Genomic DNA, 10,393 nt, shown 5'->3' with positions numbered 1-10,393 from the left:
AAAGAGCGCCCGAGCAAAGTTTCGTACCGTTAACTCTCTTCATTCTTACCAACTTAGGACGGATTCTTATTTGCGAAACTCGTAAATCTTCGGCCGCCATGTTTGTAAAACTCGTAAATCTCGCGGTACTTTGTCGCCGCATTCGTCGTTGTTGGTATTTCGAATACAGAAAATTGCTGCGACGACACGTATGCCGTATAAAGCCGATATTCAGGAAATTTCCTGCATTTCTTCTATGTACAGAGAGAAAAGAGTAAACATATCGATAGAGTGCTTCACAAAATCTCGGCAATTTTTGACAAACTTAAAACACAAAACTATATTTTAAATCGTACGCAAAATTTTTAATTAAAAAATAATCTTTTCTCTATAAAATATTATTTTTAATATTTTATTATAGTATAAAATAAAAAACCACACATATTAGAGTTTTTTTGTTCTTATTGCTATTTATATAGATTATTGCTATATATGTATCGCTATATTTCATATTATATTTTTTTATTACCTATCTTATATATTTTTCAAAAATATTGAAATGATTAGTTTCAATTCAATATCTGCTTATTTGTGAATTCTATAAGACCTTGGAATAAAAAAAAATTTATTTTACTATCATTTAAAATAAAGATCAAGATTATCTTTCAATAATAATTAAGTACTTGATATCTTCGCCGATAGATTATATATGCTTGATTAACTGTGATTGTAAAACTGGTAATTCGCCGCTCGATTGCCGCATTAAATGTTCACTCATGCGAATATTGGTTTTCATTATGTTCCCTATTATTAGTTTGCGGCGTACCATTGCACATGGCGAATGGTAACGACGATTTCAACTCGTAGGGACGAGTTTGCTGATAGTTGGTTGATCGAAGGGCCATCGAGCAAGATTGTGAAGGGATTCGCGGCATTTTGGTAGATGTACTATCTCGACATAAATGTCCGTTGCGTTTAATTGCACGAACAGTCGCACTATCGGAGGAGTTAAATTCCTGGGTAATCCATGCCCTACAAATCAGTGTAAATTGGCGTACTTTGGTTCGTCGCACTTGTACGACTAACAGTAGCAGCAAGAATCCTCTCAATCACACTCGGACTTTTGGTGCTCGGTTCTACCAACGGCATCTTCGTAATAATCCGCAATTATCCGTCGGCAAACAATGCATCGTATAATGATGACGCATCCATCTCGAATATTTGGCATGCGGGAAAAATTGAAGTTTATGTGGATGGCGCCGAGACTCGGATCGGATTATCGATCGGAGCGAAAGCTTTCCGTATAAAATTCATCTTGTTCCTGTTTAGATGTTCTTTTCCTTTACTTTCTACATTCCTCCTTTCTAACGGCAAGGTGGCGAAATATGATTCGACCTATTTCTTCTTGTTGAAAACTCGTGTATCGCGTATAACGTATTAATGATAGTTGAAGCTGCTCGTCCTTGTTATTTCGCTTCCTCAGCGCTTTTGCCTCGCTTTAACGACCTTATCGAGCAGGCACGTATGCGAATTTTTGGCTATCCATCATCGCATTGGTTTGATATTATCTTTCCAATATGTTGTGGCGTTTTGTCAAAATTATGATCGATAAAAAGTCCATCGAGTAATTTTAATATTTTTCCTATATTTTGCTGAATTTTTTCGCGTTTAATCCATAAACGTGATTATTTCTCAAATCAAAACTATAGCGTGCTTGAGAAACGCAAGCTCAAGTATTTATGTTTCTTTGATTTGCGCGAGGTTTTTGATGGTATATTATAAGTTAATGAAGCAAGAAAGAGAGAGAGAGGAAGAGCATTTGGCTCAAAAGATGAAACGCGCAACGTCAATTTATAATTTATAAGCAACAATTCCCGAAGCGATCGCGTGTCGGCGTACGAAAGGGCCGACAGAAATTGTAGAATGCCAAGCGATATTCGAAGCATTTGGGAATCGCTTTAGTAATATTGCGATTTAGGATCCTGTATATTTTAGATAGAGAAGCGTACACTATCCTCATGCGAAGTGTACTTATCTACTCGGTCGGATAAACTTTCCGGCTTAAGATCCTCACCCATCTTCGCCCGACTTGTTTCGAAGAGAGAAGGGGAAAGCCCTATGAGAGCCTCGTGGAAAGGCTTTATAGCTTTTTCCCATGTATCCTATGTATCGTACGACGCGCGTGCTGGTCGTACGAGATATACGAACTCCGGTATAAAACGATAAAAATGCCTGTCTCGCGAAATATTCGACACTCGTCGCGTCTAACGAGAACGTTTCTTTCGAAATAAAATTTCTGATTCAATTCAGATGCAAATTTTTTTTTTTGTGCAGCAAAAATGCTCATTCGCGATTATGTCATAAAAAGAATTTCTGATATCAGATTCATAGATGGACTTATCAATTTCTGAAAGTGATTTTCAACAGTAAATCCAATAAACGCATAGAATGATTTTCAGTGATTACTTGATTTTTATTTTTTCAATATATACACATAAGACAATTCTTTATCTCTAATTTAAAAATAAAATGTTTATTTCAAAATTTTTAAAATGTCTTTTACAAATCTTTATTGATTGTGTCAGCTGTATTGTTTTTGAATTAATTTCTTTAGTTATTTTTAAACAAAATAATAAAGTCTTATAATTTTTAATGTTTTTTTCTTGCGACGAAACAATTGACTAGATAATTAGTTTATAAAACCGCTAGACAAAGTAGCAATAAAATGGTACGAGTGATGTTGTCCACTCTTCTGGTCAGTATTGAACCTACCTTTTATCTTGCCACGTTCATTCTAGATCGATTTTTAGCTAGAGATCGAGAATGGAGAGAAAAACTCCTTTTATTGCCGGTTAATTATTATGGCTGGCAAATAAGTATGAAAAAATTTTACGCTCGTTTATGGCCGTTTACGCTCGGTTATGATCTTCATTAGACGCGTGCATTCAGACCGCAAAAAATAATGATAATGTTCATTCAAATTTTAATTAAAAAATATTCTTTACACGATTTTTTAATCAAAATTATACTAAAAAATATATAAAAGTTTAGCTATTCTATCGAAAATGAATTTAATAAAAGAAGCTTTAATCATGTTTTGCAAATATCCGGAGTTAAATTATAAATATAATATAAATATTAAATTATATATAAATGTTTGAAAAACAATGAACAAATTTTATTAGCGTAAATTTATATTTACATTTGTATTTGTCTATAAAACTCGTATTTCGTTGTCCGTAATCGTATACGTGATCTTACTTTAAAATATCAGGTAAAACATTTACAATAAATCATTCTATTATTTGTTTATTGAATTTTCTCTAGCTATGAGCATGAAATTGATGATTTATCGAATATCAAAATAAAATATTTAGCCTAATCTGTTCTAGTTCTCATCCATTTTAAAGACAATGGATCGATGATATGTCATACATTTATCAATAATATCTTTATCTTGCTAACGGAGTACATATCCAAACATATAATTTGAAATACATTTTTGATAAATCTTCTATTTCAAAATAAAATAAAACGTTATCCACCGGTCGATGCACATAAAATTGACTGCATTAAAACTACATATGTTGATCTGTCATATATATATATATAAAGTCCAAATTATACTAACGTTTAAAAGAATTAATATTTTAAACAATTATTATTGTAAGTTTGCATTAAAGTGTATATACAATACGTATAATGATATGGAAATGTTTAATAAATTTTCTGAAAGGATTATTCTTTTTTTAAATATAAATTTGTTTAGCATTATTTAAATCAACTGTTGTTCAAATAAACAAAAAATTGATATGCGTGCATGATTAATTACAACTAATATACAACTAATAAATTACTCACTTTAAGCTCTCTGTTCTCCTAAACATCCTCTTCCTCTCAAGTTGTCAGCATCCGTTGATTCACATGTTGCACTTATTTGCAAAAAGTTCATATAGTTCATACAGTTTTTGCGAAAAATTTATACATTTTATTACAGTTTATTAAGTGACAAAATAAAAAACGAACGCACGACACTTTGCTCGGCACTCTCGAATTCATAAATCAATATACCATTTCGCATGAGAATTACATTTTTGTTTACACTTTTGTTATTACATGATTGTTCATATGATAGATCTAGATTGAATGATTCCCGCAATAAGCAACAATATATAAGAAATGAACGTCAAACACTATTTAAATACTTTTTTTGAGCTTTAAATTTATTATTAATATGAAAAATATATTATTGCTATTGTTTTAATGCGTTTAATATAATTATTTTAATCGATTCTGCAATTTATATTTTATATTTTATATTTTATTGCACGATCTCAATTCGAATGGCAAATTATATATTTAGAGATTGATTAAAAAAATAAAGCATCGGATAAAATTTGCTTCTCTAAGCATCGTTAGAGAAGTAATTATGTTAAAAATTGTAAGAATCGTAATAAAATAATTTTTTAATTTTTTAATAATTTTACAAATAATAAACTTTTATCCGTGGCGCTTTATAATTTTTATCTTGATTTTTATTTAAAACTTAGAATAATAAATAATCGGAATACGTACTTCGATAAAAATCTAAAAGTCGAAAGAAAGTTAATTCTAAGTGTCAAAAGAGAGTTAATCTATCATTAATTATAAAAATTATAACAAATTATTTCCCAATATTCGTCGCGATCATCTTTAGGAAAGGATTTTGACAATGTACGGAGCACCAGTATAATACTATTCAAGTGTTGCCATGCAAATGATAACAAGACCGTGGAATGTAAACAATAGCGCACTACACGCCGCCGGATATTATATTATTATTAATTTTCTCGTTATTGAAATATTTTACATACTATGAAATATACGTAGAATGCAATCTTTAAATAATAAATAAATAATTTATTAAATAATTGATGTATCACAGCGCCTTTCACTATATTAATTATTCGATTTTGTCATTTGTATTGTACTATGCGTTCTCAATTCAAATTATATTTAAATCGTCAAAAAGTCGAATGGTAAAGCTTCGGACAAAATATATTTAATTCTAACAATAAGCAGTGTTAAAGAAATTATTATTCTGTATATGTTTGTAAGACGTACAATGAAACCATAATTTTTAACTTTTATCTTTGTTGCTTCGACTGCCTTATTTGAATAAATGATCGCGCGGAATACATTTCAATAAAGATCTATTATCGCGAGTTACATGTTTATTGAGAGTTCATTAATCGTTAATTATAATGATTAGTAAGAGATAATGTAAATGATAGCAAATTTTATTCCCCGATACTTGTCGTGATCGCGTTTCAAAAAGGATTTCGAAAATATACGGAGCGTCTCGTACCATCTTATTCGAGTGTCTTCGTGCGACTGATACAAGGACGCAGGACCGCGCGACCGTGGCACGTAATATTATAAACATTAGAGAGAGAGAGAGAGGGAGCGATGTGTGTGTACGCCGCCGAGGTCAAACATCTTGCTACAGTTAATTCTTTCTCGTTGTCGAAAAATATTTTATATTACAAAATATATATATATATATATAATACGGAAATATATATACACTGTGTTTCTTGAGGTATAGATTAATAATTAAACGATTGATATATCATCAGAGACTTTGGTTAATCACTTAATTCTTGTGTCTTACTGCGTGTCTTACTTGCGTGTTTTCAATCCGAATAGTAAATTACATTTATTTCATTAAAAAATCGGATGATAAGTCATCAAACGAAATATAGTATATTTGACAAATAATCAAGTTAGAGAAATAATTATTATCTGTAAAGATCGCAAATAATAATTTATGATTTTTATCCTTGTTGCTTCAATTTGCAATAATAATTTACAATAACAAGAACATTATAAGCGCGCGTTATGTGTTATCTTGTATGTGTATGTGTGTATAATTATTTACATATTAATTCTAATTCTCCGTTTCTTTACAAAATCAATTTAATTAAAATTATACATACACTTAATATTTGAACTGTCAAATGTATTGCTCAGCCATGTGTGATAATTTTTATTGATATAAAATAATACATAGCACAGCGTCGAGATAACAATACTTACGAATATTGATTTAGCATGTCTTTTTTAAAAGTGGATACTCCATTCTCTCTCTCTCTTTCTCTCTCTCTTAAAAAAAAAAAAAGAAAAAAAAAACATTCGCTGAAAATTGCAAAATATAACCTGCTATTCTGTTTAAATTTTATGATACAATAATATATATATGTATATATTTTTTTGTTTTCTACAATCATATAAAAATATATAAATTATATAAAATATATACGTATATATAAATATTTAAATAAAATGTACAGTCATATTACGCATTACGAAAAATAATAATTTTAATATTAAAGCATGGCTAATAAAAGAAATGAATTTTATTACGGTATAATATCTTGATACCGTTATAAAAATTATAATAAAAATTATATAAAAAATGTTTATTACGTCGCGATGGAACATTCCAGCATCTTCTTAATAATATAGCCCCTCTAAGAATTATAAACTTAAAATATCTTGCCCCATGTTTCAAATATCTTATCTATATATATTTTTATGCACCGTTATACTCGAGAAAAATAGAGATTATAAAAAGATGGCCATTGCTATGCCATTAAATTTTTTTTCCACGGTCAATCGTTTTCGAAAAAAATTGCAATAGACGGTATTGTATACATCTACAAATTCCTTTGCGCAATGCAGACGGTAAGCGCGATAAATAATTGTGCAGTTTCCGTTTTTCTTCAACGGTACGTGCGACGCGAAGTTTTAAACGCTCGGAAATATCGCGTAGAAGAGACATCACGTAACATATGCAGTAAATGCGATTTAGCAGCACGTCGTGGACAAGAAGATATATCGACAGAAATATGTAATAATCGCTATACAGAATTGATACGCGTTGTTTTATTTCCCACCTACGATTTATCGTTTTCGTATCGGCACTTATGCGCACACGATCGATACTTTACACTTTAGCGCCAAGTAGGCGCAATGGCTTTACAATTTCGCGGAGCATACGTGCGAGACGGGGGTTAAGCGTTTCGCGACGACAAGTCGCGTAGGCGAGCAGAGAAATCGAGAAAAGGAAAGAGGGGTGAATGTGCGCGAGTGCCCGAACGAGAAAGGTTTTATTAAAAATCGTTGCCGCCATCCGGGACCACATTTTCGATTCGTCTCATGGCCGACATCTAACTTTTACGACGCGTCCAATTCACGTCGCGACAGAGCCCGATCATCCAGATGAAGACATTGTTTTACTTTAATTTCATAAAATCGATAGACTTCCAGAGTTCTTTGCTTGACACATATGTTATATATTTTAGATATATGTTATTAATTTTATCAATTAGAACTTGCAAATATGTATTGTTTTGATATTTTTGGTTCCATAATTGATTGGAATTTTATTTTAAAAGTATTAGTAATAGTTGTTAGGGTATTAATATTATAAACTGTCAATTATTAATCAGTATAAAAGCTCTAATAAATTTTCACTGGATTAACATTAAGTTAATATTAACGTTAATATTAAAGTTAATGTTAATTAATTAAATATTACCATTAAGTTAATATTAAATTAACAAAAAATATAAATCAACCCGTATTTTAAACAGAGATAATCTATATTTACATAAAATATTAATATTTATATTATAAAATTTATACTAATTATATGTGATAAAACTAATTATTTATTTATATAAAAAAAAATATATGCCATTTAAATATTCAATAATTAATGATAGTATAATTAATTATACTCGATTATTGTCGTACTATTATACCAAATTATGATATTTATAAAATTATATATACAAGTGCTAGATTAATTAACTTGTATTTACATAGATGTAATTATATGAATTACTGTAACTTTCGCATTAGCAACTATAACGCTTTAATCTTCTTAGATTAAACCAACTTTCTATATTACATAATTGATCAATATTCATAGCTTTTCTATACATTTTTCAAGAAAATTGAAGCAAAAGCATGTTGCGTAGAAAAAATATATTGGATATAATTTTTATAAGTATGCGTACGCGTTCTTACACATGCTCCCTAAAAATTTTATCGCAAACGATGTTATAGGAATGCAATGACCTCGAATAAACATAAACAGAATTTAATTAAAAGATTTTTTTTGTCTCCCTTGTTACTTAAGAATCAATATAATCTTCTGTTATGCAAATATCTGCCTGTTTTCTTTTAATTATGTAGATAGCAACGAAGAATCAGCATTATATTACTAATTGGAATGCAGTTTTTATTACTTTCTGCATCCAATCAGGAGAAGTATGATCCTTCTAAATATACAAACTCTTAGCTGAAGCAAATCATTAAAAAGAAAATTATCTTTCACATTAAAATAGACGAACCCCTACATAAAATAAACTCGGCAAATTCTCACGCAGTTTCGCACTTTTTTCTACCCTCTTATCTTAATTTTATATAAATATTCCTGCTTTTTCTTTTGTTCGCTTCATTTTCTGTTCTGTCAGGGGTTTTACTCCTTTCGAGTTTTATTCCTTTTCTCTTGTTCTTCCCGCGTATTCTTTGCCCTCTCTTCATCCCGTTTCTTTTCTATTCTCCTCTTTATCTTTTATTCTTTCTGGAGGAGTCATTCGCGCGTTTCTCATTTAAAAATAGATTCGATTTCTCGCTTTTCTCTATCCGTCTTTTGTTGTTACATTTAATCCACATATCAAACGTAGATCGAGTTTATCTTGAGTTCAACGAGTGAAAATAGAATATGTAGTTACAACTTGGAAAGAAGAATTTTTAATTTGCGTTTGTACGAGAAATATTTTCCTTTTCTTTTATTCATTGAACGATATTAATAAAAAGTAAAATCAAGATAAGAATTGCGCGAGCAAGAAAATTAATCACTGAATGATTAAGTGAAAAAGACAATATATTAATTAGAGTATTTATGGGAAAAATTGCAGATCTTTTTCTTTGAAATACTCCACATTTCTGATTCTTTATATCAAGATTTTATCAAATGTAATACTTTTAAGTTATTTTTAGATTTTTTGTTAATCTATCGCATTAACCAATTTCGCATGACAAAATTGAGCCGATCCAAATTTTCTGCTGATAATTATAATTCGACAAAGTAAATTAGTGTCTGATCGTCGATATTGCATTTTTCAATTTCATTCTATCCCGCTCGGAAATATTAAAGTTAATGAGATTAAATTTGTAATTTAATTTGAACATTATTTTGCAGTTTCTTTGCGTTTCTAAAATCTCTTTTTGCGCCATTCAGCATATTAAATGATATCATAAGATGAGCCAAGATTGCAATAATAAAAACAATTTAGCGTCAAGAAACGAGTAAAAGAAAAAGCTTTTAGAAGCATGCAATATCTAATAAGACAATAGTCAATAAGCAACAGCCATTTGACGAATATTGACTGTAAGATTAAAGTTCGGGAATTATTGTAAAATGGAATTACAATATATTGCTCTATAGAGGACGATCTTACGCTGATTGATTTTGGAATTATACAATAATAATAAAGTTAGTCAGGAAGCTCTCTCTCTCTTTTTTTCATTCTCTCCCTCTGTCTTTTTGTAAATATCAAAACTCTGAAGCTAACAATTCTTATTTTATTTAATATTAAATTATATAAAAATCTTTCTCATTTCAGATAAATATTTCTTCACATTTTCATAAATACACATTTGTGACTGACTTTTTTTGACTGTAATATTGAGAAAAAAATTAATCGTTATAGATAATAAATACAAAATAAATATAAAATTTCACGAATAATATAAATTATTCATGAAATTATTTGTTCTTTAAAATGACTCAGAATTTACTGTTATCCATTTATTATAATTTATTGTTATTCTATTACTGTTATTCATCTAAAAATATTGAGAATTATAGAAGTTTAAATGTATCTGTAATTAAATAAGAATTTACATGAGAATAATAGAAACGCTGCTTCTGCAACGGGATAGAAAAATAAGATAACAATATTTCGTCGCGCGCGAAAAAAAATATACTTTTCGAAAAACACCTGTGTAATACCTGAAGAAAAAAATTTCTTATCGATAAACAATTGCGATATTGAAACCGATGCTCAAAGATTGCTTCGGTAGAAATTGCATTACTTATGATGTTCTCTTTTACCACGGAAGATTATTTCCGTTACTTGTTTAATGATACCTGTAGTATAGTAGAAGTTTAAATATTTTGCAACAGAGTGGGATTTCTTCCTGACCTGAGGACTCGCGGTGATCAAGGAAGATAAGACAACATTGTGAAATCGCTACGGGGAAGAATAATGTTTGAGATACTTGAAGTACCTATTAATAATGCGCATTTCAATCTGCTACTTTGCCGCGGGAATGGAAAAAGTCAAAGCGCACAAAA

The sequence above is a fragment of the Polyergus mexicanus genome, unplaced genomic scaffold, assembly GCF_030449975.1.
Source record: "Polyergus mexicanus isolate NDT 795.1 unplaced genomic scaffold, iyPolMexi1.0 SCAF_19, whole genome shotgun sequence".
In the NCBI taxonomy this organism is placed as follows: domain Eukaryota; kingdom Metazoa; phylum Arthropoda; class Insecta; order Hymenoptera; family Formicidae; genus Polyergus; species Polyergus mexicanus.
The sequence above is the reverse complement of the archived record's forward strand: the minus strand, read 5'-3'. Positions refer to the sequence as shown.